Consider the following 27,989-nt stretch of genomic DNA (forward strand, 5'->3'; position numbering starts at 1 on the left):
GTGGCTATTGAAAAGACAACCAGGTCAGGGCTATCTAAAGACACATTCAGTAATATACTAACTATACAAAACAGACACTGTACAGTTTAAAAGCAAATCTTGCATAGCCTTGCATTTCCATTTTTTTCTTTAGAAAGAGTTTGTATGTACAGATGGATTAAATGCTTTATAGACAAGAAAGAAAACACTACAGCCAACTTATTCAATATCATCATCTTCATTTTCCTTCTCATTATCTTTCTCATCTTCTTCTTCCTCCCTCTCCTTCTTTTTCTTGCTTTCCTCAGCCTTGACAACTTTCTTTTTTGCCACATCAGGCATAACTGTAGCCTGGTGTGCAGCAGTATCCTTTTGTTTTTTTCCTTCAGTTTAGCAACCTTCTTTTCATAAGACTGCCTGTCATCTGTAGCAAATCTTTCCCAGGTTCTTTACAATATCACCAATGAATAGGTTAGGATGTTCGCCTTTGACTTTTGGGTGTTACTCGGAACAAAACAAGAAAAAGGTCGATTGAAGCTTCTTGGATGCATTGGGGTCCTTGAACTTCTTTTTTGTTTCCCCTTTAGAAGGGATATAGGTTTTCACTTCTCTTTCATAATGGGTATTGTCCACCTTGGCCATGTCTTCAAACTTTCTTTTCTTTTTAGTAGACATGGTCTTCCACCTCTCTGAGCACATCTTAGAACACTGAAAAGTTTACTGAAGGTCCAGGTGCTTCTTCTTGTGCTCCTCCCGGCAAGCTTGCATGAAAAATACATATGATGACATTTTGTCTCTCAGCTTCTTAAGGTCTTCTTTGCCCACGTCTAGTTATTTTTCATCTATGAAACTCAGAGTTGCGTAGCACCCGCAGCTCACGCTTACCCCGACACTGTGTTTCTGGAGCTCAGGATATTGCAGTTTTAAGTGGGATTGCAGGAAAGACTGGGAGACTTGACATTTTCAATATTTTTTCATGCCTACTATAGAATAATATGTTTCTGAATTTATTGAGTTCTTGTCTAATGGCTTTCAGTCTCATATTTTGTGTTTTTCTTTCCTTTCCAAAGTAAGTCATTATGCTTATTTTTTGTGTTTTCACCCTTTTTATTTTTGTTTTGCTTGTGTATGGGGTTTTTGAAAATGCTTTTACTGATTATTCCTGCTATATATGAAAGATATTGGCATATTGTATACTGATCTTTTATGCTGAGACTTTAGCTGATTCTCCTGGTTTATCAAGGCAGAACCATAATAATATCTAATATCTAATATTTTGAATAATAAGCCCTTTCTTATATACTTCTATCCAAAAGTTTATATTTTTGCTTCATGGCATCATCAAAAGGTGTTATAACTACTATTGGCCTCCTTCAAGCCCTGCAGAAAAGTACCACAAGTTAGTAATATTAGCTCATAAAGTACAGCTGTGTGATCTTTGTGTGAGTGTGAGAAATTAGGTATTTGGACATCAGCAAATATTAGATGAGATTAGCTAAATCTGCATACATAAAACAGGATATGTGATCAGATAATCCTATTACAATGTTGTCATTTTATCTGGTTATTATTAGTAAGTAGGCTTTTTTTTTTTTTTTTATTGTATAGTATAACATATATACAAAGCAAAGAAATAAGAAAGCAATAGTTTTCAAAGCACTCTTCAACAAGTAGTTACAGGACAGATCCCAGAATTTGTCATGGACTACCATATGATCCTCTCACATTTTTCCTTCTAGCTGCTCCACAATATAGGAGGCTAGAAGGTTTAATTTTTTTATCATCGCAATCGACTTTTTTTCTTTCTTTTTTTGTGAATAATAACATATACACAAAAAAGCAATAAATTTCAAAGCACGGCACCACAGTTAGTTGCAGAACACATTTCTAAGTTTGACATGGATTATACTTCTACAATTTTAGGTTTTTACTTCTAGTTGCCCTAGGATACTGGAGACTAAAAGAGATATCAATTTAATTATTCAGCATTCGTGTTCATTTGTTAATCCTATCTTTACTGTATAACTCCACCATCACCTTTGATCTTTCCATCCTTCTCTTTAGGAGTGTTTGGGCTATGGCCTTTCTACCTTTTTCTTGTTGAAAGGATCTGACACTAATATGGGGTAGGGAGATGAAACTGTCTGATGTTCTGGAGAGGCTGGGCACTATAGATTTCAGGACTTATCTGGTCCAGGAATCTATGTGGAGGTTGTAAGTTTCTGGAAAGCTACTCTAGTGTATGGAACTCTTGTGGAATCTTATATATTTTCCTAGTTGTTCTTTAGGATTGGCTGGAATGGTCCTAGTTGGGGGTTGGCAGGTTATGATAGGTAGTGGGGTCTACCTGAAGCTTGCATAAAAGCGACCTCCAGAGTAGCCTCTTGACTCTATTTGAACTGTCTCTGCCACTGATACATTATTAGTTACACTTCTTTTGCCCCTTTTGGCCAGAATGGAATTGGTTGATCCCATAGTGCCAGGGCCAGATTCATCCTTGGGAGTCATCTCCCACATCACTAGGGAAACTTTCACCCCTGAATGTCATGTCCCATGTAGTGGGAAGGATAACGATTTCACTTGCAGAGTTGGGTTTAGAGAAAGTGAAGCCACTTCTGAGCAACAACTGAGGTCCTCCAAAAGTAACTCTTAGGCATGCCTATAGGTAGTCTAAACTTCTCTGCTACCTACATAAGCTCCACAAGAGTAATCCTCAGGATCAAGAGCATGGCCTATTGATTTGGGTGTCCCTAAAGATTGACATAGTATCAGGGGATTCCCTGATGGTAAGATTTAATAGTTTCATTTTTTTTTCCCTATCCCTCGAGGGACTTTGCCAATGCTTTTTGATTATCTGCTTAATGTACTCTGGGATGTATTCAGGCATTACATTAATCTATACAGGATTAAAGGACCTCTTACTTATTCTGGGTTCCCTGTGTTTCAGATGTTCAAATGAGCTATACAGATAGGTTGAGTTAGATTATGTGCTATGGAAAATTTCAGTTCCATCCCAAATAAACCTTTCTTCCTTTGGTCTCAAAGAGTATGTGTAATTCTAAAATATAGACAATTTCTTCCTCACCCCTGTGTTCTGATTTACTTTTCCCCCAACCTGATTGGCTTTGTCTTATCTCTAAATATCAAGTTTTGGATGGATGGATGGATGGATGGATGGATGGATGGATGGATGGATGGATGGATGGATGGATGGATGGATGGATGGATGGGTGGGTGGGTGGGTGGGTGGGTGGATGGATGGATGGATGGGTGGGTGGATGGATAAAACATCTCTTGAAATCCGGAAATAATAATTACCACTTTGGACTTAATGTGTCTGCTATAAAAAGCTTGCAATCAAGGCCCATTTTCTTATAAACATTTTCTAAAGGACTCCATACCATTGTTGTTCTTTTTATTTTGCCTCACCAAATGCCCCACATATTCATTCACATTGTTGCATGCCTCATGGCGTTGTTCCTTTTTATAGTAGCACAACCTTCCTTCATAAGTGCTACAGTGTACTACAATACTACAATGTTGTTGTCGTCTTACCTGCTAATTACTAATAAGCAGCTTTGTTTTGTTTGAAACCCAACTGTTAGTTTTGAAAACTGTTAATTTGGGTCAAAAAGAGTTGCTCATTTAAATGTTGATTTTATTAAGCGCGAGTCAATCTCACATTCATGTATCTTTTAACTTGTGTTTCTATTTATAAAATGCAAATTCTTCATTTAATCTTTAACATAATTGTGTTTTATTATTGTCATCCTCCGTAAATATGTTTTTAGTTTAGTAAAGAAATAAATAATTAAAAAGTTTGACCTTTCTCTGCCTTAACCTGTACCAGTATATCCAGTGGTTACTTTATGTCTTTAGTGTGGTTATCAATCCCACTGGTTTATAGCTAATAATAGTTGGATTTCCATTGTACTTTCATTTTCTTTAATGGGTTTAAAATAATTTTTTATTACAAAGATATCATATGCTCATTGTAAAAAAAAAATTTCAGACAGAAAAATCACAGTATAAAAATGAAAGTGAAAATCGTTCGTAATGCTAATTCCCAGATGCACTGACTGCTCATGTGTTGGTTTATATACTTTGTTATACCTTTCTCTGCATGCTCACCTATATACTTATGTTTGATTAAAGATGGGATGATAAAATAATACTCTCTTATAACCTTTGTTTAAAATCTTAATATTGTCTATTTGGCACTGCCATGCTTATAAATATAAGTCTACATTATCATTTTTAATGACAACACAGTATGCAGACCTGTTGTTATTTATTCAAGCCACCCAAATAAATGGTTGTTTCAAGATATTTTCCATTTTTTCAATAATGATAATATTTGATATTTAGGAGTGCTTGCTAGGTTCCTAGCAATATTTTTGTACTTTTTAAAAAATAAGTTTACTCATTTTATCCTTAGAATGCTGTTCACTCATGGCTGCATGCTTGACTCCAAGCATAGTGGTGGGCATAGAGCTGACCCTCATTAAATATTTGTTGAATGGGTAAATGAGGCCTGCCTCCTCCCTAAGTTTCTCTGGCTGTGAGAGAGAAATTCCCAAACCTGTATTGGAGTCCTTCTAATTGACCCTTCCGTCTTAGATACCCACATCTCTGTCTCATTCTTGTGCTGTCTTCTACCCTTCACTTTTACCTCAGCCCCAGGAATTTTTTTTCTCCTCTTTAGCTGGAAAAATAGGCTAAGCAAATAGTCTTCTAGATCTATAGTAGAGAACATTATTTCAGCTTTAGAAGTTCAAAATCCATTCTGCTGTTATAGTCTTCCTAAAGACCACAGTTGCTTCATTTCTGGTAACCCAAATGGAAGAGGGTCACTGGGTAAGAGGATGCTACAAGGAAAAAGATCAGTTGATATATCAAAATACCATCTTGCTGTATAAATAATTAAAATGTAAAACACCAATGAATGAATCTTGAGGACCTGATGTTGAGTGAAATAAACCAGACACAAAAAGACAAATACTGTATGATCTCACTTATATGTAATGCCTAGAATAAGCAAGTGTCATAGAGATGGATATTAGATTACTCCCCAGGGACTGAGTGGGGAGAGGAGTGGGGAGGGAAAGGGAGAGTTATTGTTTAATGGGTACAGAGTTTCTGTTTGAAATGATGAAAAAGTTTGGGTAATGGTGGTGGTAATGGCAACAAAATATTGGGAATGTAATTAATAACCACTGAATTGTATACTTGAAAGTGGTTGAAATGGGAAATATTTATTTTATATGTTTCTGTAATAAAAAGTATTTTTAAAATTAAAAAAACATCAGCTATGGGGAAGTTACTCCATTAGAGGCCAACATCTTTATTTTTTTCCTGGAATCATGATAGTTTATATCTTTATATGGAACTATATGTAATCTTTTTCCAGATAGTCTTGTGAAAGGTAGAATAAATTTTATTACTCTAGTTAGTGTTAATGTTGATCATTCAGGCTTTGGTTTTTAAAATAAAAGTAATCAGAAATGATGCCTTGACTTGGTCACACTCAGAAGGTGGTAATAGACTAACCTTAGATCTGTGGGCATAAGTTGATTGCTTATGTGCAACAGATTTAGAAGATTAACAACCAATTTTACTAAAAAAAAAATAGACATTTATATTTTTGTGTGTGTGAAATAATTTATTCTGTTATCTTACAAAGAGCAGTGATATTTTCCTATTAATCATAGGAGATGAATTTTAATTCAGTGCTGGGAAAGCGTGAAGTAGTTAGTTTGTACATCTTTAACCCCATCAATGTGATGCAACGTTTTTAAAGTGTACGAGCTCTTCTCTGGAGTATAGCTCTCTAGAGAATAACCAAGCTTAGTGGTCGAACATTGTTAATTGGGGCCAGAGTTCAAGGTTTCTTATCCTTTTTAAAATAATCCCTTGAGTTCTTTAATCTCTGTGGAAATGCAGTGATTAAACAAGAGCATGTCTGACAGTTTTAATGCTCAGCTGGAGAAATATATGGTCCACTGTAGTTTCAAAGTTCTTTAAGTCAGTCAGTTATATATTATAAAGGAATACTCAACCAGAAAACAGCAACAATACTTGACCAAACACTACTTTAAAAAAGGAAATTTCATAATATTTCCCATCAAACATGCTTTCAAAGGATGTCCACATTCATTTTCTTGTTTATTCTTTATATCAATTTTAAGAGAATGGCAGACCAGGTGATTTTATTTTACAGAGGCTGATGTAAGGCTCCATGGGTGGGTAAGTGGGTGCCAGTGATTGGCTATAGCTTATATAACTAGTAAGTGGAAAGGTAAAGGATGGGATGTCTTTGCACTCTGATCTGCTGTGTTTTCCACTAGATCCCATGTTTTCTCAAGATAATACAATGACTGTTGTTATTTACTGCACCATACTTTGTCATTGGTTATGACTTATTTTGGGGATCCATGTCTGTTACTCTATCACTTGCCTCCTTATAACCTGTGTTTGTGTATAGAATATGTTGGTAAGTTAGCTACAACTTTTGAAAATTGAAGAAAACATTTTAAATAAATACACCTTCTCTTGGGGAAAAAACAAATTCAGATTTTTAGAATTCTGCTTTACTCATTTTTCATTCCTCTAAAAGAAAATTCAAGTAAAAGAAAATCATTCTACTAATGCATTGTGGTTTTTGTCTGTAAGACTTCATAGTGAAACTAGTGCTGTATGTGTTAAGTAATCTTGAAAATAACTATTGACCTTTTAAACTTTTTGAAACAACATCCACTGATTACAGGAAGCAAATTTAGGAGTTCCAAAATACACATACATATATACAGTGCGGGGTGCATGTTTATTAGCTATAAAATGACAAATTTGTATTCTCAATATTAAATGTGGGAATGTTTATGCACACTTGAATAATCATCTCCGGGATTATTATCTAACACCCCCCCCCCCCCCCATATCCCACACAGTTGTCTTTTATTTTCTCCAATAAGATTTTTCTAGGGACTCAAAATTGAGGTAGTAAGTTTCTGCTCCCTCCTCTATTATTAACTAGCCTTGTGACTTTATGGAAGCTACTTAATTTTTCTAGCCCTTTATTTTACACAAGATAGGTGAGTTTTTTTTTGTACTAAGATTTTGTTATATGATTTTATTTTTTGGTAGTATTTCTTAATTAATGAATTAAGTAAATTTGCTAATTTACTTTATGCTGTTTGAATACATATACTGTGAGCCAGCAGGCAATGTGCCAGATGTCAGCTTAGCAGTAGTAAACAATGAACATATGATTTAACCCTTCAAGGAACTCGTGTGAGACACCACACACAGAGATCTTAAATTATTACTGAAATACAGTTGTAATAAATGCTGTGATGGGTTCATAATAGAGAGCCTTATGTAACAACTGTAGCAAAATATTAAGAGTTGGTAAACCTGGATATCTGGATAAAGGGGTATATTGGAGTTGTCGGTATTGTTTATGTATTATTTTTGCAACTTCTTGTACGTTTGAAGTTATTTCAAAATAAAAAGTTTTATAAAAAACAAATAAACCCACATGGGACTTTCAATCAGTAACAGACACGCAACAACAGTCTTGGAAGGGAGATTAAATCTAACCAAGCAATATGTGGTTAGGCACTTTATAAACCTGTTTACTAATTATTGCATTGTTGATATCTTCTATTTTTCTAGACCATGGTAGGTAATTTGTATGTTTCTAGGAATTTGGCCATTTCATCTAAGTTATCTAATTTGCTGGCATATAATTGTTCATGGTACCCTCTTATAATCCTTTTTATTTCTGTGGGGTTGGTAGTAATGTCTCAAGTTTCATTTCTAATTTTAGTTATTTGCATCCTTTCTCTGTTTTTTTCTTTGGCAGTCTAGCTAAACATTTGTTATTTATTGATCTTTTTGAAGAACCAACTTATGGTTTTGTTGATTCTATTTTTTCTTGTTGTTGTTGTCCTCTATTTCATTTATCTCCTTCCTAATCTTCGTCATTTTCTTCCTTCTGCTTCTTTGGGTTTAGTTTCCTCTTCTTTTTCTAGATCCTCCAGTGGTGAGGATAGAGCTCTGATTTGAGATCTTTCTTCTTTTATAAGGTAAGAATTTAAAGCAATACATTTCCTTTTCAGCACTTCCTTCACTACATCCCATAAGTTTTGGTACATTGTGCTTTCATCCTCATTTGCCTCAAGATATTTCCTAATTTCCCTTGTGTTTTCTTCTTTTACTTCATATGGTTTTTAAGAGCTTCTTGCTTAATTTCCACACATTTGTTAATTTTCCATTTCTCTCTGCTGCTGATTTCTAGCCAAATTCCACCATGGTTGAAAAGGAGACATTTTATAATTTCAATATTTTTAAATCACTGAGACTTGTTTTGTGAACTAACATATGATGTGTCCTGGAGAGTGATCCAGGTGCACTAGAGAATATGTCTTCTGCTGCTGTTAAGTGAAGTTTTCTGTTTATGTCTGTTAGGTCTACTTTGTTTACGGTATCATTCAAGTCTTCTGATTTACTTAATGATCTTCTGTTTATGATGCTCTATCCATTATTAAAAGTGGTACATTGAAATATCCTACTATTAATATAGAATCATGTGTTTTTCCCTTTGAATCTGTCAATATGTGCCCTGTATATTTGGTGGCTTTGCCATTATGCATATGAATGTTTATAAATGCTATGTCTTCTTGTTGTATTGACCCTTTTATCAGTATATAATGACCTTCTTGTCCCTTGTAACTGTTTTTGAGTTAATGTCTATTTTATCGATATTAGTATAGCTACCCCAGGTCTCTTTTGGTTCCTTTGTATATATTTTTTGTATATATTTTTTCTTTGCTTTCACTTTCAGCCTACTTATGTCTTTGAATTTAAAGTGTGTATCTTGTAATCATATAGTTGGGTCATGCTTTTTTATCCATTTTGCCAGTGCTAAAGAGTGAATGCTTGTACTGTCATTTAAATGTAAATGTAAAAAGTCTAAAATTTAAGAAACAATAAAATCAGGTTAAATTCATATTAATCTTATGAAAAATCTCCTTTGAAATTCTGTTACAAGAAGAGAATCAATCCTATCCTGACTTTTATTCAAGATTTAGTAGTTAAGCACTCAAATTACTTTTATGTAATAAAATAAAAACGGTATTTTGGATGTTGACTATGTTTCACTTCTTAACTTTTTTTTAGGTCTTCATTTATAGGTTATAAAACTTACAAAGCAAAGCATTCCATTAGATTTAAATGAATCAAACTACAAATAATACTAAGTTAAGCACCATCATTACTTTTTTGTTTTGTTTTGTTTGCATGGGCAGGCACCGGGAATCGAACCTGGATCTCCGGCATGCCAGACAAGAATTCAGCCACTGAGCCACCTTCACACCACCCTATCATTACTTTTAAATTCTAAGTTCCTAAAAGTTTTACTTTTCAGTATAAAAATATCAGGTTCATATAACTGCCACCAAAACATCATGTCTTTAAAGCTAAATGTTCTTTATTAAAGAGATCACAAGAAATGCTTTCCATGCTCTTATTAAGAAAAAAATTTCTAATATTCATAATGAATCGAAATAAAAATTCACAAATGGTGGCTAAAATTCTGTCAGTTTTCAACCCAAACCAACTTAAATCTAAAGTTAGTATGCATAAACAATTCAATATTGAATTTTTAATGGGATTGCCAACAAGTCATAACTACTATATCACTACTGATGGATTCCACTAGACTTTCAATCAAACATGGTAGATGTACACATTTGAAAGACAGGCTGTTTAGAAAATTAAAACTATCAGAGCTATGAATAAGGAATACACAAATATGGATACAACCAGTTCTTCATTTGCTAATCTTATTATTTTATTTCCAACTTTGAGGGACTTTTATAGTGTGGTTTCAAATTTTGAAAGAAAAGACACTCAACAAATATTTTCTGAATGAATGAGGATTTTAAAAACTTTGATACAATTTCTAGAATTTTAGAGCTGTATAGTTCAACCTCTTCTTTTGAATCTAAGGAAAACTGGGTGAACAGACAAAAATGAATTACATTAGATGGTATGGCCATGTGGTGGTAAAGCAAGGATTTGAAGCCAATACTTTATTACTTACACAGCATTAAAAATCCAAAAGAGCAGGAAAAGAGATTCTGTCATGGCCTATCTCCTAGGAAGTCCAACTGCTCAGGTCAGGATTGGTGGAGAGCAGCTCTGCGCATCCCAGTTTGCATTAGAGAGGAGGAACAAATCTGTACTGTTTGAGTGTTGAATATTTTGTCCAACCCGGGAGGTGGAGGTAGGGAGCTGCTATTAAAAGTTCCTGCCCATGTAAGCAGCTGGGACTGTATATGCCTGGTTTCTGGATTGCATGTCTGATTTGCAATTAGACCTAAGGTTTCTCCTAGACTGCAGAATGGAAACATCTGCACAATAGAAAAGAAGGAGCAGGGTGGGCTAAGTGTGTCTGTGATTTTCCCATCACCTGAGTGGCCACTTGTTGGTGGGATGTCAGAAATGGCCTTTCTGTAGAGGTGACATTAAGTTGAAACCTGGAGTATGAGAAATCAGGCAAAGAACAGGCATGTGACGAGACTAGAAAATATATCAGAGAATATACTCTGGGACCAGATTGACTAGATTCTGGTTCATACTCTCCCATTTACTGTGTACCCTAGGATAGTTTTTTTTGTTTTTTAACCTTTCTGATTCTTAATACCTCATCTGTAAAATGAACATAGTAATAGTACCTTCCTCATAGTTTGGAGGAGTAAATGAATTAAAACATACGAAGTACCTGGAGGTAACTCAGTAAGTGTTACCTTGTATTATTTTTTTTCCAGGTAGAGTAAAGGCTTAAAAGATGAGGATAAGCTTGAGAGTTCCAAAAACAGAATAGGCCTATATCTGAAAAATGATAGGAAATGATGATATAAAGAAGCCAGGCCTCTACTCAAAACCTCATGTTGCCTAGAAAGAAGTTCAGCTCTGGTAGACCAGGCCTCCCCAGTTTGGCTCCCCCTTGGCTTCTGCCTTACCATATGCCCTACTATTCCTGCCTTAAACCCACTGCTCCAGAAAAACTGTCCTGTTATGTTCTTACTACTGTTGTTCACAACTTCCTTTCAATCTGGGGGTGCCCTTATTTTCCCATCCCCAGTTTCTTGCCTGAATCTTTCTATGTGGATATCTCCTAGCCATATTCTATAGCCCAGTTGTTTTCCAGCATTCTCCTGCAAGCCTCTCTTAACCACTCTTATCCAGAAGTTCTCCATCATGTGTTAGAAAATGGTCCAGGGTGTCGAAATAGAAGGTCTGAGCGGGAGTACCATCTTTGCATATTAAAAGTTATGCCGCCTGGACAAGTCACTTAACTTTTCTGATCCATAGTTTCCTTAAGTTTAAGATGGAAATTGCAAAAAGTACTTCAGAGGCTTGTTTTCTTTTTGCATGGGCAGGCTCTGGGAATCGAACCCAGGTCTCCAGCATGGCAGGTGAGAATTCTGCCACTGAGCCACTGTTGCCCACCCTCAGAGGCTTGTTTTTTTGTTTTTAAATATTTTTATAGATAAATCTTATCATACAAACTTTCCATATATGATGTACAATCAGTGGCTCACAATATCATCCCATAGGTGTGTATAAATCATCAGTTTTTGGAACATTTGCATCATTCCAGAAAAAGAATTAAAAAGAAAAAACTCATACATACCATACCCCTTATCCCTTCCTTTCATTGATCACTAGTATTTCCATCTACTCAATTTATTTTAACTTTTGTTCCCCCTTATTATTTTTTTATCCATATTTTTTACTCATCAGAGACTTGTTTTGAGGATAAAAATCAAATGACCTAAGGTGGAACATCTGTATCTATAAATGTTAGTTATTACTGTCACTAGTAACAGCACTTAACCATATGGCCTCCCTGGAGTAACTTTTGTATTGATGACATTATTGTTTAATTTCCTTACACATATGTAATGTTCCCTTAGTTAAAATGTATGCTTCTTTAATGGAAAAGAATGGTTATGTCTCTTCCTTATGTGACGCTACAGTCCTTAATGCTATAACTGTTATAGGCATTTTGTTAAATAAATGGATGGATAATAATTTGAGGATACAGATATAAAATAAGTGCTTCTTGATCATAAAAAAATGTTTTAATCAATTATTTAGCTGTTATATCATGGAGTTTCTGACAGATGAGATGGAAAAGGCAAGAATATGAAGTAAGAATTATGAAAAGAAATAAAAGGTGGGAGAATAGGAGGGGCAGCATAGAAAACTACAAAATACTTTGGAAATTATTGTCATGATTTCCCTTGTTATTAATAAGTAATTGTGTATATCCTCTTGGGCATGTAGGGCCCAAACAGAGCAGATTGAGAACAACTGCCAAGTGTTCTAACTTGGAATAAAACGTTTTATTGTGGTGTGAGTTATTACTGTAACCTCAATTCATCAAAGCTTGATTCTAGCAGAGCCTTGTGAAAATTTGAAAGCTTTTTTCAAAGTATCAATCTTACTTTACTATTGATCGTAGTATTTTTATACTTGCTATATTGGGAAACAGTCATTATGCCCTCCCCAGGCCACCCCCAACCCCCACTGCCGCCAAATGTTCAGAACATAAGCAGCCCGAAGTGGTGCAAAGTTGAAATGTTAGAAAGGTTCTGTGTGATTGAGTAAGAGAAAAATAATTTCTTAGCTAGATGATGACCTTTGCTTGCAAGTGGGTGATGGGGCAAATTGTTGAATACGATTTTAATTACTAAGGTATTTGAGGACTTGGTGCTAGTGCTTTGTATCAGAGATAATGTAGCTAGTCAGTTATTATATAGCTTTCTTGGCCATTGGACTCAGAGACTTTACCAGCTAACACCTTTAGTCAACAAACTTTCAGTCAACAAGCACTTTTTAGATCTCAGGCATTATGGTCAGACCTCTGCAGAATAAAATAAACTAGAAATGTAAGCACGACAGTGGACTGTGGAGAGAAACACACATATACCACCACAATTTCTGTTACTCGGCCAATCTCATACGTGATGTAGCACTAGGTACCATTAAGGGGATGATACTGGGAAAAAAATTGCATAAAACTATTGAAACAGGGTACATGGGTAGTTCAGTGGTTAGAACGCCTGCGTTTCATATAGGAGACCCGGGTTGGATTCCTGTACCATGCACCCCCCCAAAAATTTTTAAAATAAAGAACTATTGAAACAACTGAGTATTAACTGATTTATACTTTCCTTTTCTTTCTTCTCCATAACCTGTCAACAGAAGGAATAACTGACTATTGATCAGTTATTATTGAATTAATTTTTCCTAAAAATTGTATAATGCTTTTCTCACTGATTTTTCTTCACACTGTTCTGCAAAGCATCTTTTCTGTATTGTGAGTCAGATGGAAATATCCCTCATTTCTGTGACAGGCCAAGATAAGGCACATTCCTAGGGTTTTCTCTATCCCACAAAGGGCTTTTTTTAATAAATTAAGATAAATATGAAGACCCTAGCAATATACATAGCTGACCCTGTAGAATATTTAAAATGTTGAACATCGGATTTACTGATAAAGCTCTGTTTTGAATGAATTAAGTTGGATATTAAATTGGGGTCCTGGTGAAGGTAAGTTGTGATACATTGGGAAATGGAGACCATAATGCATAGGAAATGATGGTTTGTTACTCCTAAATCCCTGAGAGAAAGAGAGGGATGCTATGAGGGGCTGCTGGGAATTACGATTGGGCCAGGTGGCTTAACCAGTAGGTAGGGAGTACATAAGCAGAGCAAGAAAAACACATGGGCTTGTACTTTAATTGTGGTCCCGGTATAGAGGTTAGTAGATTTCCCTGAGACTCAAGAATTGGTTAGCTTACAGCAAATGCACATGAAAAGAGAGAGGGGCTGGGGATCTGAGGACAGTGAGATAGTTAACTTATCATTTGTACCAGCTGTAGTTTTAGCTGAGGGGTGGGGGTGGTGGCCACAGATGTGGGTTTGGGCTCTGGGGGAGTGTATGCATCTAGGGTGGAACGCTGCTTATTAACTAGGCCAAAGGTAGTGCTGAGGCAAGTGTCTTAGCCACAGTGAGATAGATGCTGAGGAGGGAGCACACAAAACATTTTGATAGTTGTAACAAGCTCTGATGAGGGACTTTGGTATTTTCTATCTGAACTGGAGATAATTACGTATTGGTAATGGTGAATTAGTTTCTCTGGTGCTAAAAACAACAAAAGGTTGAATTTAGCAGTGGGAATTTTTCGACTCATGGTTTGGAGACTAGGAGAAGTCCAATATCAAGGCATCAGTAAGGCAATGCTTTTTCTCTGAAGACTATCATTCTGGGGCTGACTGCAAGCAATCCTTTGGTCCATGGCTTTTCTGTGACATGACATTGTACAAGGTGTCAAATCTTTCTTTTCTGGGTTCCATTGACTTCCAGAATCTTCTCTTCTGTGACTTTCTCTTTGTGACCTTTTCTGTAAAGCCTCTAGTAATAGGTTTAAGACCCATTCTGATTGAGTTGGGACACACTTTAACTGAAGAAACATCTTCAAAAGACCTTTTATTTACGATGGGGAAATACCCACCAGAATGCAGACCAAAAACATGTCAAACTGGAGAGCACAATTCAATTCACCACAGTTGGGGAAAGTGTCTGTGAAAGAATCACATAAGAATAAGATTGTGGAGGAGAATGAGCGTATTCATTCACTGACTGTTTTATTGAGTGTATCGTATATCCCAGGCACTATACGGTGCATCAGATATACAGGGCATGTAACAGACATGTCCCTTGTCTTCAATGAGCCTATGTTTTTTGTGGAGGGAGATAGACACACACTCTACAAATAATCAACAGTAATTATAGTAATGATCACAGATGGCATTTATTAAATGTCAACAAGGTGCTAAGTACTATTCTAAAAAAATTATGTGTATTAACTCATTTAATCTTCATAATCCTATGTGTTAGTTATTATTATTATTGTCCCAAATTTATAAATAAAGAAATACGCACATAAAATTTAAGTATCTTATACAGTGTCATACAGCTAGTAACGAAAAGAGCCAGGAAATGAACCCGGACAGAAGACCCAGAGCCTGAATTCTTAACTTCTACACTATAATTACAAAATACAACAGTGCTATAAAATAAATAAATAAGGTGTTGAGTTAGAGGACAGTAAAGAATAAGGATAACTCTCTAGTAGGTTAAATGTGTAGATTCTACTTTAGTAACCAGAGTATTTTGTTTTGTGTATGTTCAAGCTAGGCTAGTGGAGCTTAATTCAATTTAACATTTCTGATGAACTTTATCAGTTTTTTTTTCTTTGTAGTTCTTTAGAATAAGCAACAATGTGATTCCTTTGAACATAAAATAGAAGTTAGGATAGGCTAAAAATAATGAAAATTGTAACAGAATGTCAGGGATTCAACTTTGGTTGAACTTACTTCCTAGAATGAATAATTAATAAAATAGATAATAAAAGATATGAAAGAATAAAATGAATAGCATTCTGTTGGGCATATTTAGATGTATCCCAGCCTCTAGGCAGAAGGATTAACCATGGTCTCCCCCAATGCTGTAATTCCTGACTACAGCAGGAAAAAGGCCAGAGGTGAAACGTAAAAACTTAACTTTGGTTTTGATTTGTTTTTCTTTGCTTTATTTTTTACATACCGGTGCAAGCATATAGTAGGTCTCAATGTATAATTGTTTAGTGAATGAATAAATGAATATAAAGGTTCAGTTTTGTTTCTAATCTAGGAAAAGGAGGGGGGATGTATCCCCAAGTGTCAAATGTTTAATGGGAAAAGCAATTGCCCAGAATCAATGTATACTATACTAATATTTTAACTATGATGTATCCCCAAGTGTTAAATGTTTAATTGATTTGGGAAAAGCAGTTGCCCAGAATCAATCTATACTATACTAGTATCTTAACTAGAATTTAATTAGTAGGGGTCCAGTTTGGAAATCATGTTAGTTGTCAAAAATTATTAAAAGGGCTTCTTATAAACGATGATCATGCATCTATGTGATGATGTTAAGAATTACTGAGTGCATATGTAGAATGGTATGATTTCTAAATGTTGTGTTAATTTTTTTTCTTTCCGTTAATAAAAAAAAAGGGGCTTCTTATAAAATGGTTTTACCTATATTCAGCTTCCTTTCCAGTGCTTTAGGTACTTACATAAATGATTGTTTTTCCTTTCTTCATAATATTCCACATGAATTGGTATTTACTTTCCATTCTAACCTTCATAATGTAAAGAGGAATATTTTGTTTGAGAGAGAATTGTTTTTTTTTCTTTCTTTTCTATAAAGAAACATTGTGGGGTTAGAGGTGCTGTATGTACAATGGAAAAAAACCAGAGTCTGCTTTGGATCTACTCTTCTAAATTCACGAATAAGCAGCAGATGTCTTTCTTATGGTTCTCCTGTGGTGAAAGGCACTGTTCTTCCCACTTTAGGCAAGAATGGCCTAATCCTCATTACATTTTAAGAACAGGAATGCTAGAACTGATCAAATTGAAGCGTTTATTATATAAAACAAACCTAAAGTAAACATACTATTACCTGTTCAATTATAAAATGAAAGAAGACAGAAAAGGCAGAGTTGAACTGTGTGATTTTTCTCATTATGTCAGAAGAGGTAACAAGAGAACTGATGCCACCATGTAATTACATCATTATGGATTTTGTGTTGTATCTTTTTGCATCATTGTGGAGACCAGAATGCATATTAGTATGGGGATTTACTATGTCTACCAGCTGATGATCTCTGTAAAGAGACTCCAGAAAGTATAGTTCTGTTATCTATATAACCTAGTCTTTAAGTCCTATCTCAGATACCACCTCCTTCAGGAGATCTTTCCTAATTAATAGTTTTCAACCCTCAAATAAAAGACAGCACCCAAGAAGTGCACATGATTTCTAACTCTTTTGACTTAGTAGTGCTAGCTATACCTTTCTTATGGAAATTTTCTACCATTAATTATATAATTATATCCTTCCTACCCCATAACATAAACTCCGTTAGGGCAGAAGCTATTTTGCCCTTGCTCGTGATATTCTCTGAAGCACTTAATACTAACAAAGAAAACATAGATGCTTGGTAAGTATTTGTTGGATTGAATTGAGCAGACTGTTTTCATATAAATTAAATTAACTGTTTCACTCTATCACCTCTAACTGTTGCCTACCTAACTAGACAGATCGCAACTAGAATTTCTTGTTTGACTGTTCAGGAAGTTTTGTTTGTGTTGAGTGGAAGTCAAACCTTTTGAATTCTCTGCTTCGTGGGAAGTTGTTTTCAGCTTCTCTTTTTCATTGGTGCTGTTGTTCAGTGAGACCTGCCTGAGGAGTGTGCTGTATACCAAACATAATTTTACACTAAACATTCTCATTTCTTCAGTGGCACTCCATCAAATGACCCATTTACTGTTTGTACCTTTTAACTGAATACCTACAAGCTTGAAACAACCTAAATGTGGGTGCAGTATGTTTTAAATTATGTGAATATTTTGGCAAATAATTTATAAGTTTTGTCATCAACTAACAAACTGTTGGAACTATGACCTATAATTATGTTGTTTAAAAAGCATTTTTTTTTTTTTTTTGAAAAGAGACCCTAGGGAAATTTGTAGCCATTCAGTATAAGTAGCAAAATGCTTGACCATCGGCATTACTTATTCGGTATAGACATATTTTTTAAGGTTAAATATACTGTGAAATGAAGTTATGGTATAAAATTAATATTTTAGCATTATCCAGGAACCGGTTTTAGTTTGGTTGATCTAAGACTATGTAGGTCAAAAATCTTACAAGTGAAACACATGTAGTAATGCCACAGGTAGAAGAAGCTTTCTTACCTTTTGCTTTCTTCTGTATACTGCGTTTTTGTTTGCTTTTTCATAGAAATTATTTATGAAAAGTATATAGTTTGATGTTTGCTAATGAAAATTGTATTGCTAGAGGTAACACTGGGGTGAAATAATTACCTCATCATCCTGAAAAGGCTTCAAATGAGACTGTTAGGGTATTGGCAGTCTCTCCCTGGGTGTCCCACCTGTTGTTGTAGTCCTGTGCCAGGGAACATCTTATTAAAAGTTGTTTGCTTAGTTTGGGTGAGGTCATAGTACCATTATCAGATTGTAAAGCTTCATAGAAGCATGTACTCCTGTCACTTCTAAATTTTTTCAAGTACCATTATTAGATTCATAAAAATGTTACTTGCTCTTTATAAGTAACTTTAAAATAATACCAAAATAGGTCAAAAAGAAAAGTAAAAATTACCCAGTGATCCATTGCTAGTAACATTTTTCTGAATATCCATTTAGAAATCTCTACACAGAAATAAAAATGCGTTTTTACATAAAAAAAAACCTCCCTGATGAGAGGAACTCCCTGATTCCCAGTGTTTTCCCTACTTCTTACTTTCCCATGGAATAAGCCTGCAATCGCTGGATTCTTCCTCTTATCCGTTGACTTTTCAAGGTCACAATTTGGTTTGTTCTCTTTTAGAAATCCTTTTTCCTACCTTTTCTCTTTCCCTCCCTCTGCTTTCCATGGCTCAGTGTATAAGAGAAAAGAATCCATAAATTCTGAACTGAAATTAAATAGCATTAGAATAAGAAGCTATCTTTATAGCCCTTTAAAATGTACTGAAATCTGAAAAGTTTCCTTTGAATTAGTTTTTTAAGTATCCATTTTTGAGATCCATTCAATAGTTGATGTATCATTTATTTATATATTTCCTCATTTCCTCCTCCTTACCCTACTAAATGATAAATTCTATGAGGGTGGGACTATATCCCCCTTCCTGGCAAATGCCCAAGACTATTTTTTTGAATTAATGAATGACTTTGAATTTAAACATAACATGTTATTCTATTTTGTTTTTAATGGATGTTTTGCTGATTTACAATGTAAATTTTTGGAGCACAACTTGCTTACTATTTGTTTACTGCTTTACTCTATTTAAATAGATTATATTACCATACCGTGCTTTCTTTGGAGTTAAGAGGTCTGTTCTCTGGTTATTGCTACCACCGAAACTCGGGGGGGAAATATAAAGACTAAGTAAAATCAAACCTTAAGAAAATCTTTAATTTAAGGGTCACAGAACTGAGGACTGTTAAAGAAGCTCTGTTGATCTTTTTTTACTTGCCCAAATGTGACCTGTTGGGATGATATCACAAATGGGATTAGAATTAAAAAACCCTAGATAAGAGGGAAATGGTAGTGGTGGGGATAACAACTGATAACTACTGTTCTTGAAGTTGCTGTAACATTTTGAATAGCTTGCTTAGAAAAATATTCTAATTCTTCATGGACATTATTATTCTGCTGTGTACCTCTGAGATGCCTTAAAGAAACAGATAAAGGAAATAAGTTCATAGTCATCAATCTGTTTTTACTTTTACTACAGTTAAAGTATTTAGCTTTTCTGGATATTGACAAAATACTTTTTTGGCTGAATAATAGAGCAATAAATGGTACCTCATATGGTACTATGGATTATCTAAATTAACTGGTCTAAGTTTTGGAGTCTCTTAAGGTCATCCTTCTCTTAGCTGTAATTAGAGGAACTGAATTCAGGAGGCTCAACGTTTTATTTTATTTTTCCCAGGTGTAAACAGCCTCACTAAATGTCAATGTCTTTTCCAAACATTTTGTGCATTATTCTTATTCCATTCTTTCTTGTCCTGCCATTTAGACATTTTGTTGCTATTTAACACTTCCATGTAAGAGGAGGACAGGAGAGGATTTTCGGGTTAGTCAAGTTTGTTACTTGAAGAAACTTTTCTGCGATAGAGGACTAAGGTTTAGAATAAAGTATGTGTGCCTGCATTAATACAAAGCAGAAGAGAGTAAAATGATAATCTTTTCCTTTACATTTTCACTATGTTATAACTAAGATGCATAAGGCTCTTGCTAGTTTATGACTGCCATCAGATACAATAAAGCTGAGTCATGGTATGAATAGAGTTTCTTTCAAACTTATGATAGTTTGATGATTTTGAACTGTTTTCTTACAGTTTTGATAGTTACCATTATGCATCACCACTGAGGACCAAAAAATATTTTGATAGGTAGGCTAAAATATCCAAGTTTTCATTTGTTTTCAGTAGCATTATATGTGAAGCTCTTGGTTAAGACTGCGTGTTTCTTAGTATTAATTTTCCCTGCAGATCTTTCCAATGTTTATTTAGTCCATTTGGAAGCATTCTGATAATTCCATCTTAAGAATTGCTTAGTGCAAAGGTGGCCAGTCCTGTCTGTAAGTTACTGCATTGAGAGTATTTCATCCCATTGGAAATGATAAGTGTTAAATATGCTCTTTACTGTGATGTAGATGGTAAGAGCACTGGGTATATTCTTTATACTAGACACTATAGGCTTATGATCCATTTAGGTACAAAGAGGAATGTAACTTTTAATTCAGTTAGAAAGTAACCATAAAGGTCAGTTCTGCCTTTGAGAGTATGCAAGTACTCTGTCATACATGGTATTAGTTTTTATTTGAGATATAAAGATGAAATAGACAGATTCCTTGCCTTTAAGATACTCCTAATATAATGGGGGAAAATATCTTCAAGACAAATTATGATTGAAAGCAGCATCTAATAAATGTTATGATAGAAAATTAAATGAATTCTATGAAAACAAAGAAGGAACAATTAATTCTGTTGGGTGGAGGAAAACTGAGTTGAACCTTGGAAGATGAACAAACAGAATCTATAAAGTGAAGAAGGAAAGGCATTCTAGGAAAAAAGAACCACATCAGTAGATGAAACCCTAAGGTTAAAAATATAGTGTGACACTGGACCCTAAGGGAAAAAATGACAAAAAGTAAGATTGGAGGTTACTTGAGGTATTCAAAGTGCTAAAAACTGATCCTGATCACATTTTATTCGGTTGGAGTAGTTGCAACTTTATAGAAAAATCATGCAGAAAATACACAGTTCCCATATATGCTCCTCACTCACAGTTTTCCCTATCATTAGCAATTTATATTAATGTGGTACCTTTCTACAATTTATGATGCAATGTTATTATAACTATTCTATTAAATATAGTCCACCATTTACATTATGGTTCACTATTTGTCTTGTACAGTCCTACAGTTTTTTTAAAAAAAAATTATTAGAGAAATTGTAGGTTTACTGAAAAATCATGTATAATATATGGAATTCCGCTACAGCAACATAACTACTAGCATCACTGTGGTAACTTGTTACAATTCATGAAAGAACATTTTTATAATTATGCTATTAACTATAGTCCATCATTTACAGTAGGGGTCACTGTATGTTTTGTACAGTCCTATGCTGTTGTTGTTTTACATTTTCATTCCAGTACCATGCATACAATCTAAAATTTCTCCTTTCACCACATTCAAGTAAATAATTCAGTGATGTTAATTATATTCCCGTTGTTGTGCTACCATCCCCATCATCCATTACCAAAACTTTTCCATCATCCCAAGCAGAAACTCTGCACCAATTAAGCATGAACTTCACATTCCCTATTCCCGCTCCAGCACCTGATAACCTGTATTCAAGTTTCTGACTCTGTGACTTGCATATTCTTATTATTTCATATAAGTGAGATCATGTAGTATTTGCCTTCTTGTTTGTGGCTTATTTTATACAACCTGAGATCTTCAAGGTCCATCCATGTTGTAGCACATAACAGAACTTCAAGGTTTATTTGAATTATTTTCAGCAAAATAATATTCCATTGTCTGTACTTCTCACATTTTCATTATCCACTCATCTCTTGTTGGACATTTGGATTGGTTCCACCTTTGGGCAGTTGTGAATAATGGTGCTGTGAACATCGACTTGCAATACCTGTCTGAGTCCTTACATCAATTTTGGGAGGTATAAACGTAAAACTGGGATTGCCAGGTTTTACAGGAATTTTATACTTAATTTTCTGAGGAACTGCCAAACGGTTTTTCACAGTGGCTGTATGATTTTGTACTTCCACCAACAATAAACAAATGTTCTTTTTCTCCACATCCTCCACATCACTTGTTATTTACTGTTTTGTATAATTATAGCCATTCTAGTGGGTATGAAATAGTATCTCAATGTAGTTTTTATTTGAATCTCCCTAATGACTGATGACGTTAACCATCTTTTTAGGTGCTTTTCGCAATTTGTATATCTTCTTTGCAGAGTTGTTGATTCAAGTCTTTTGCTCATTTTTTTAATTAGGTTGTTTGTCTTTTTGTTGTTGAGTTGAAGGATTTCTTTATATTTTATGGATATTATACCCTTATCAGATCTGTGGTTTCCAAAAAGTTCTCTCATTGCATAGATTTTCATTTTACCTTCATGATAAAGTCCTTTAATACAGAAACATTTTTAATTTTGATGAGGTTCCATTTATCTGTTTCTTGTTTGTGCTTTGGGTATGAAGTCTAAGAAAATTGCCTAACACAAAGTCCTAAAGATGCTTCTCTATGTTTTTTTCTAGAGATTTAATAGTCCTGGTTGTTATATTTAGGTCTTTGATCCATCTTGAGTTTACTTTTATATATGGTATGAGGTAGGGATCCACGTGCATTCTTTGGCAATTACAGATCCAATTCTCCTAGCACCATTTGTTGAAGAGACTATTCTTACCACATTGAGGGGACTTGGCACACTATTCAAAAATAATTGGCCATAGATGTCAGGATTTATTTCTGAACTCTCAATTCTATCCCATTGGTTGATGTGTCTTAACTTTGTGCCAGTACCATGCAGTTTTGACCATTATAGCTTTGTAATGCATTTTAAATCCAGAAGTTTGAGTCCTCCAAGTTTGTTCTTTTTCAGATGTGTTTGACTCTTTGGGGACACTTAACCTTTCATATACATTTAATGATTGCTTTTTCCATTTCTGCAAAGAAGGTTGCTGGAATTTTTATTGTGATTGTGTTGAATCTGTAAGTTACTTTGCATATAATTGACATCTTAACAGTATTTGGTCTTCCATTCCATGAATACAGATTGTGCTTCCATTTATTTAGGTCTTGTTTGATTTTTTTTTTGCATTATTTAATAGATTTCTGTATAAACGATCTTTATATCCTTAGTTAAGTTTATTCCTAGATATTTGATTCTTTTAGTTGCTATTGTAAATTGATTATTTTCCTTGATTTCCCCTTCAGCTTGTTCATTACTACTGTATAGAAATACTGCTGATTTTGCATTTCCCCTCCAGTTTGGGGAATTCATTTATTAGCTCTTCTATCTTTGTCGTGAATTTTTAAAAATTTTCTCTATATAGGATCCTTTCTCCTTCCATTGCATGTCCCTTATTTCTTTTTCTTGCTTAATTGTTCTGGCTAGAACTTCCAGCACAATATTTAAAAATGGTGGTGACACTGAGCATCCTTGTATTGATCCTCATTCTAGTAGGAAAGCTGTAAGTCTTCATCACTTAGTATGATGTTAGCTGTGGATTTTTCACATATATCCTTTATCATGTTTAGAAAGTGGCCTTCTATTCTTAGTTTTCTAAGTGTTTACCAGGTATGGATGCTGGATTTTGTCAAATGTCTTTTCTCTGTTGACTAAGATGATCATGAGGTTTTTAGCCTTGTTTCAATTAATGTGGTATATTTTATGAATTGATTTTCTTATTTAAAACCATCCTTGAATTCCCAGGATAAATCCCACTTGATCATGGTGTATAATTCTTTTACTGTGCTATTGCATTCGGTTTGCTAGTAGTTTGATGATATTTTTTACATCTATATTCCTCAGGGATAATAGTCTATATTGGTGTTACTGACCTTATAAAATGAGTTATGAAGTGTTAACCCCTGTAGCTAGCTAGCTAACTAGTTTGCTGCCAGAAGGCAATATACCAGAAACAGAATGGCTTTTTAAAGGGGTGTTCTAGTTTGCTAGCTGCCGGAATGCAACACACCAGAGACGGATTGGCTTTTAATAAAAGGGGATTTATTTTGTTGGTTCTTCAGAGGAAAGGCAGCTAACTTTCCACTGAGGTTCTTTCTTACGTGGAAGGCACAGGGTGGTCTCTGCTGGTCTTCTCTCCAGGCCCCTGGGTTCCAACAACTTTCCCCAGGGTGATTTCTTTCTCCATCTCCAAAGGCCTGGGCTGAGCTGCTAGTGCTGAGATGAGGAATGCTGAGCTGCTTAGGCTGTGCTACATTGCATTCTCTCACTTAAGCACCAGCCAATTAAGTCAAACTTCACTCACTGCAGCAGACACGCCTCCTAGCTGACTGCAGATTAATTAGCAACAGATGAGGTTCACGTACCGTTGGCTTATGTCCGCAGCAACAAGACTAGGTATGCTCACCTGGCCAAGTTGACAACTGAATCTAACTAACACAAGGGGGAATTTATTAAGTTCCAAGTCCACAGTTCTAAGGCCATGAAAATGCCCCAACTAAAGCAAGGCTTTAGAAATGTCCAATCTAAGGCATCCAGGGAAAGATACCTTGGTTCCAGAAGGCTGATGATGTTCAAGATTTCTCTCTCAGCTGGAAAGGTAGATGGTGAACATGACAGCACCTGCTAGCTGTCTCTCCAGGCTTTTTGTTTCCTGCAGCTCTCCCAGAATGTTTTTCTTCTTCATTGCCCAAGGACTCTGGCTGGTGGACTCTTGGCTTCATGGCTCTGCTGTGGTTCTGCAGCTCTCCTCGTTCTCAAGCTTTCCCTAAAATACTTCTTCTTTTAAAGGATTCCAGTAAACTAATCAAGACCCAACTGGAAGGGACAGAGCCACACCTCTGTGGATATAATCTAATCAAGTTTCCAACATACAGAACTGAATAGGGTTTAAAGAAACAACTGCCTCCACAAGGTTGGATTAGGATTAAGGTGTTGCTTTTTATAGTGCCTAAATCCTTTCAAACCAGTACACCTCCTCTTCAATTTTTTGGTATATGGTCAGTAAGGTAGTTCTATCAAAGAATGAATATTAGTAAGCCTTTTTTGTTAAATGCTGTGATATATATGATAGTAAGAATTTAACATGTTGGTGTTGTGAATACGATTATTGCAAATATATCTTGCCTCATATTTTATCTCCTTTCATCAAGCAGTCATAACTGAAAGGTCATGACACACTGATATTGATGCCATCAATTACCCTATCTGCAATGTAGAGAAATATGCACTACTTACTTTTTTATGTTTGTCCTTGCTTTGTTTGTTATTAAAATTAGTACATTTAATTTTTAATATAAGAATTGCTAAATTTTTATAAATAGAAATAACTGTAATATCACAGGAGACTATAACTGCCACAGCTATTTCCAGCACACTGTGCAGCATTGATGAAAAAGGTCTTAGATTTCCATCACTCCCATCATGGTTTCCCTCACTTGGCTGACACTTGACTCTCATCTGACTAAAGAAACATATTTTAAAGCAAATGATTAAGAGTAACATGATGATGCTAAACAAATTGGAAAGTGGTTGTTTTTTATCTGCACTTGGAAATTACCCCCAAACTGTCTGTTTTCAGATAAGAGAATATTTTTTCAAAAGTTATCATTTATATATGAAAGCTTGTCAGATGATTCGTATATCATATTTTAACCCAAATCATTTCAGGAAAACTTTTTGTCATGTCCTTATCTTTCTTAATATATTCTATCCTGCTAGCTTGGAAGTTCTCTAATATAAATCTCTTGAAAACCTTTTTTAAAAAGTCTATTTTAAATGTTTAGTTAAGAACTTCTTCAATTATTCTGAAAAGTGTATAGAATAATATAACAATTAACTCCTTTTGCTATATTTGCTTCAGGTATTTCTTTAAAAAAAAAAAAAAAGACATTACTGGTATTTAAACCTTCTTTATTCCATTCTAATCCTCCCGTACCGTTATAGGGATAATCCTTCCCTACCTTTATAGATCTTTTGGTGCCAACTTGTAAGGTGTTATCTAAGGTAATTTCTTGGAAATGAAATGTTGGAGTTCAAGGATATAGACATCTTCTGCCTGGCTTGTGACAATGCAAAATTGCTTTCCAAATTGGTATACTAATTCACTATCCTACTAGCAGTACATGAATGCTCTTTTCATTCCATATCCTTACCACCTCAATTTAATCCTAGTCAATTTGATGGTATATTCATGCTGTATTTAAAATTACCACAAATTTAGCAGTTTAATGCACACACCATTTCCACTGGCCAGGTGTCTGGACATGGCTCCACTGAGTTCTTGACTCGAGGCTTTATGGGGTGTCAGTCAAGGTGTTGGCTGGCTGCATGTCCATCTGGGCACTTGGCTGGGGAAGAATCCTCTGCTTCAAACTCATTCTGGTTATTGGCAGAATTCATTTCCTTATGATAGTGTGACTAAGACCCTCAGCTTCTTCTTGGCTGTCGGGTACAGGCTGCCCTTAGGTCCTATAGGCTGTCTATAATCTGATTATATAATTCCCTCACAGGTCCTCTCACAACATGACAGCTTACTTCTTGAAGGCCATCAGGGGATTATCTCACTCCAGTCTACTAAGACTGAGTCTCATATAATGTAATATAAAAATGAGGATTATATGACCTTTGTCATATTTCTTGGTCAAAAGCAAGTCATGCCCACACACCCAACCAAAAAAAAAAAATCAACAAATGATCACATGGTAAAAGGATGAAATGTGACCCCCCACCATATAACATACAAAAAAAAAAAAAAAGCAAGTCACTTTTGGATTTGTCTGCTACAGTCTGCCCTATGGCCCTAGTAGTCCCTACTGCATGCAAAATACATTCACCCCATCTCAGCATCTCCGTTAGCGAATCAACTCAAAGATCCACGTTTTACCATCTTCATCATGTAAGTCAGATACAGATGAACATACAGTTATAATTGGTTAGGTACAGTTACTAGGGCAGACATGTTATCTACCCCTAACACTCTTAACATGGGTGGGGTAGGTATAGGATAACACCCATAGACAATCTGTTTCAAAAGAGATACAAATTAAAGATTAAAAATTTCTGTTCCATGACAGTTCTGTTATCCACCTGGATGAATATTGGAACTCTCTTGTCTAGGTTTCAAGGTCTGGAGATATTTCTCCATGGTTCTCAACTTTGCCATCTGGGTTTTTCATTCTTTCTTTTGAGTTATCTTTCCTTTTAATGAAAAGTACTACATGTTTGCAGATGAGTAGTTTCTATCAGTCTACTCTCTCTTGGGAGATCCAAGAGTCTCCTTTCATTATGTACCTTCTTTGTCCTTTTCAGTCCAAGTTGGCAGTGTTGTTGCTGAAATAAATTTCTCAAAATCTTTGTGGGTCTTCTATGGGATTTTTCTCCATTAGAAAAAAGCCACATCCATAGATATTTTCAAAAGAGTCCTTTCATGCTGACGTGGCTGAGACACAGCTTTAGGTTCCTAGGGGCCCTCTGGTTGATTGGCAGGATCTGCGAGGCACACCCTCAACTTCCTGAAATGGACCTTTGTATGACTAAACAGTCTGAGCTTTTCATCTTACTAAGATTTATCAAAAAGATTGCGCAATCACATTCTAACCTTTTCCTCAGAGCCTGCTTTCCTAACAGCACAGCTCTTAATTTTAGTGTCTTTTGCCACCCAGAAAGTCTGAGAATTTTAAAAATCATCAAGTCCTGTTTCATTTTTGTTTGGCATTTCTTCCCTCAATTCCTCTCTGTCCTTTTGCATTTTACAGCAAGCAGTAAGAGTAAAGCAGGTGTCACTTTCAAAACATTGCTTGGAAATCTCTTTAACTGTATTTCCAAGTTCATCACTTATAAATTCTGCTTTCCGCATAAATGCATATACAGTTTTGCTAAGGGTTTTGCCAACATAACAAGGATCGTCCTTCTAATTTCCTCATTTCTTCCTGAGCCCTCAGCAGAATTGTCCTGAAAGTCCAGATTTCCACTTACAGTCTGTTCAAGGCATTAATATTTAAGACTTTCTTTATCATGCTTCCCAAATTCTTCTAGTCTGCTTCCACTACCTAGTTTCAAAGCCATTCCCATATTTTATG

The 27,989-nt window shown here is 35.2% G+C and overlaps 1 protein-coding gene and 1 pseudogene across 6 annotated transcripts in view; one reads left to right on the forward strand and one right to left on the reverse strand.

Moving 5' to 3' along the window:
• Window positions 1–27,989, forward strand: part of FAM13A (family with sequence similarity 13 member A) — a 344,433-nt gene that overhangs the window by 115,680 nt on the left and 200,764 nt on the right. The gene's annotated exons all lie outside the window — the stretch shown is intronic.
• Window positions 199–27,766, reverse strand: LOC143668525 (high mobility group protein B1-like 1 pseudogene; annotated as a pseudogene).

The sequence above is a fragment of the Tamandua tetradactyla genome, chromosome 24 (genome assembly GCF_023851605.1).
Source record: "Tamandua tetradactyla isolate mTamTet1 chromosome 24, mTamTet1.pri, whole genome shotgun sequence".
Taxonomy (NCBI): domain Eukaryota; kingdom Metazoa; phylum Chordata; class Mammalia; order Pilosa; family Myrmecophagidae; genus Tamandua; species Tamandua tetradactyla.